Raw genomic sequence first — 4394 nt, forward strand, 5'->3', positions numbered from 1 at the left:
CCCCTTCCAGCCCTAAATGTGTCATGCTTTGTCACATCCTCTGCGTGTGTGTTTTTAGAGAACATTTGAATAAAAGGCTCGATGCCAGGTATTGGTGACACAGTGGGTGGAATTTGCAGCCTTTCCACAAAGAGTTGGAAGCCTCCATTTGCATAAGGTCAGGGTACAGCTTCTCACAGAACTTTAGCAGCATCTCTGTCTCTTAGCAACACTCTTGCACTCTTGGTCCCTGCATTAAATTGACTGGTCCTCTCCTTTTCTTCCTTTCATAGGGAGGCTTACAATAAAATGTCACCCTTCCAACCTGTGCCTGTCACCCAGTAGGTCATCTGTTTCTCTTACACCTCCTTCCCCTCCCCCCCCCCCGCCAATTAGGGGATGAGATTATTCATTTGGTGGATTCCCAAAACTGCTTCATTTTTTATTTTGTTAATTAATATTAATAACATTTCTCCTTTTGTATTAATAAAAAGGAGCCCTCATAAACAGCGAGGAGATAAGGAGCAAATTGCAGGCACCTGCAAAACAATGGGATTGGAGAGGGGTAATAAGGCGAGTGGAGATAGAGAGAGCAAGGTTTAGGTCATCCTCTCCACCCATTTAGTTGATGCAGGGTTGAACTCAGCATGGAAGCCTTCAATGTGCTCAGAATATTAGAGTCACCCCTCTTGGCTCCGGCATGGGAATTGGTGACAGAATACAGATGCTGATAGGTGGTGTTAATGGAGGGTCAGGCTTGGACAATAGTATCCATCACTTGCCTCATGGCTCTGCTGTCAGATGGAGTCATTTCTGACTGCTCTATCACCAAGATTTGGGAGAGATTCAATTATTACATTCAGCTTGGCAGCGGTAGATACAAATCTATGCCCAAAGGACCGGAAAAATCACCCCTCTCTCGCGCGCGCCCAGAGTGGGTTTTTCCCCTTTTTAAATTTAAAAAAAAAAAAAAAAAAAAAAAAAAAAGGGGGGGGGGGTGGGAAGAAAAAGAAATGTCCGTGCCGTTCAGTATGCCCCTCCGCTAGTTCCTGGAAAAAAATCAGCCGCCGCATTGCTCGGCCTGAGAGTTACCGGGCAGTTACATCGGCACTGTGAAACTTTTGTAGGCAAGATTGCCGCGGGTCCTCTAAACCTTGAAGCCTGTACCGAGAGCTTGTGCCTTTCCCCGCAGGACGTGGGGCTCCGCATCCCTGGCAGGGAGGTACATAGTGTCTCTGGGTGTCGAGAGCTGAGCACGACCCACTGCAGAGCCCTGCTTCACCCCGGGCGGATTGGAAGATTGTTTATCAAGTGCCCAGAAAATGCCCTCATTAACTTTAAGGACGGGGCTAAAGGACAAACTTTAACCACGGAAAAGCTCTCCATTTCCCCCTTCCTACTTTTAAAGGTATTTAAGTGGTGTTAGCCGCTTTAAATTCAGTCCGGATTTTATTCCCTGGCTCCCTGTGGCGAACTGATCCACTTCTAAGGAGGAATGGCTTCTTTTCTCTAACACGTTATCCATCTCGAGTGGTGCAAATGCTAAGGTGAAACCTGGTGCTTTTCAGCGGTATTTCTTCAAAACTCTTATTCGACATCCCCCCCCCCTCCCTCCTCGCTGCTCCTCCCGAAGCTTTCAGACACTGTAATTCCTGCAAGATAAATTCTCAGGTAATGGGTTCTGAGAAAAAGCAACAGAGGTTAGGAGTCAACTGCCTCCTCTTTAATAATTCACATGTCATATTTCTTCCACTTTGTCAAGTTGGCTAAAGAAGATGGGCAGGGCTGAGACAGGCAGACACTTGAGTTTATTATCCGAGGGCTGGGGGGACCCAGGGAAGGGCGATGCCCTCTCTTCCCCTAGAAGAGGGGCAAATCCTGCTGCCTGGCTCCCGGGTTGCCACCCGCTAGCCCATCTCCTAGCGACTTGGCAAAGAAACGCTTGTTCTCCATCAGACGCACTCCCTCCTGGCTTTCCTCTTCCTGGGGTCCCCCATTCTCCTCTCCTATTTACCTTTAAAGCTGTTAATTGTCCCTTCGCTTTTACGACTGTAAAAAAAAAAAAAAAAGACAACTTACAAATAAACCCGAGGGAGAGCACATACTGTATTATTTTTTTTAGCCAATGCGAGGTGATATGACTGTCTCCCTGAGTGATAATACTCTTTCACGTGGGATATTTTTCTGTACATATTTGTAAACGTTTCGGGGCTCGCTAGATCAAATTCAAACAGTTTTGGATAAGCAAAGGGAATCGGGGGTTTATTGGTAAGGTGAGGAAGCGCCGGGCTGGGCTGTGTTCTCCAAAGCAGCAGTGCAACAAAATACCAGCGACGGCAAATGGACGCTAAAACTTGTCGTTTAAGTGCAAGAGGCAAACAGTTGACTGTTCCAAAATTTGTCACCTTTCCTTACATTATAGAGGTCCCCGAAAAGAGTACGAAACTGATACATTATAATCCCAGCAGTCCCCGCTAATTTGTCTTTTCGGTTCGCTTTTAGAAAAAACTTCCAGGATTTTCTACGTTTTCCACTTTCTTGCCCCATCCTTAATACACACTTCCACCGCATTCCCCCAAACCGATCTTCCAGTGTCTGTGCAGAATAATGTCATGTACCTGTGAACGTGTCGGCTGCGTTTTGAAATAAAATATACGAAAAGGAGAAGAGAAGCGGCTCCCCGAGCCACGCCGCCTGCTCTCGAAAGCACGAGTACAGGTGAAAACGCGAGTGACAGCAGAGCAGAGAATGTCTTTATTCTTCTGGGAGCTGCCTCTTTTCTCCTCTTACTATATTATGATTTTCCTCATGCTATGGTTTAAAGTAAACCACTTTCCTTTTTTTCAACAGTCTTTCATTGAAGCAGCAACACATTTTCACTGATCTTTTGCAGTGTAGTCTCTTATGTGTGGCCATAAGTCTTATCCAGAAACAGTAAAGGCATATGCCTTTATCTGTCAGATTTCGGTAACTTTATACATGAAACGCAAGAGCAAGCAACTTTGGGGGATTTAGCAAAAGGACTTATCAGTGTAAGCAAGGATAAGAGCAAACCCTGAGGCCCATGGGAAGTTTGCCCTTGTGATACTGGCCAGGGTTTGTTACATTTTTGGTTAGAGGCTCATGACTTTCACCCTTTCTGCAAGCATCATTTCCAGAAACAGGCAGCTCCGGTTCGCGGTGCAGATTGCTCTGGGATTTCGTTGGGGTTTGTTTTTCTTCGGAGGAAACCTCTCATGTTACTGGGGGTTCAACACTTCAAAAATAAATATAAACCCGCAATAAGACCCATGAGCCAAAGAGAAATAACAAGCGTCAGACGTTGACAGTCACCTGCCCGGCAGGCTGGAAAGGGCTGGCGGGAGCATCATTTGGGGGGGGGAAAGGGATGCAGAGGTGCTGTGCGCTGTGGTTTGCGCCGAGTGCTTCTGCCTTCGCTTCTTCCGATGAACTACTACTCTGTGGCTCATGGCTTGCACGGGGGTGGCGGGCTGGCACAGAGGTCACCCTTGGGCTCATCAAGTACACGCGTGTCCTCATACCGCCTTTGCGACTGTCGCGTTTCTCCCTGCCCTGAGGAGGATGAGGGGCTCCCCGGGCGGTGCTCACCTGCCATAAGGCATAAAGTTACCCCGGCTGAAACTCTTAAATTTACACCCTGACACTTCAGAACTTTTTTAATTTTTGCAGACACGAACACTCTTTTTTTTTCCCCCGGCTCCCGAGATGTGAGTTTATTTTCCCGGTGCCAAACCGCTCCCAGAGACACCCGGCAGGCGCCGAGCGGGGCTTGAAGGGAGAGACTGAGCCGTCCTCCGTTGGCAGTCAGCAATGAAACGCACTTGAAAAGCTGCCAGAGAGAATTAGGATGGTAGCCCTATCCTGCAAAATCAGATGGTTTACAGTGTCCCTGAGCAGCTGTTAAGCTTGTTGGGATTATTATTATTATTATTATTATTATTATTATTATTATTCGGCATATTTTTTTTTAACACCTGCGAAGTTTGTCTATGAGCATGCCACTAAAGACAGAAGTACTGAGTGCTTGACAGACTCCATAAAGTCCTTGGCATCCTTCTAATTACGTGACAGGTCCAAGGACTAAGAGACGGGAGCCGGGGTGTGAGCGCGGCCCCGCGGGGAGCCTCTCCCCTGCCCGCTCCGCCTGGCACGGGCTGGGTGTTAGCACATCTCTGCAGACGGGCAGCAGATGCCCTCCTGGCCCCAAATAGGAAAGAGATGGAGGACTTCGGGTGGGGAACCCGATTGCAGCTGGTTCCTCCTGCCTCATTCACACACACAGCCTGTCCTGCGCGGCGCGAAGGGGGAGAGAAGCTCTCTAGACATCATCTTAAACATTCAGGTTTAATAGCAAAAAAAAAAAAAAAAAAAGAAGTTCTGCTGCCTTTTGGCCC

This window comes from Pygoscelis adeliae, unplaced genomic scaffold, assembly GCF_000699105.1.
Source record: "Pygoscelis adeliae isolate BGI_AS28 unplaced genomic scaffold, ASM69910v1 Scaffold21, whole genome shotgun sequence".
In the NCBI taxonomy this organism is placed as follows: Eukaryota; Metazoa; Chordata; class Aves; order Sphenisciformes; family Spheniscidae; genus Pygoscelis; species Pygoscelis adeliae.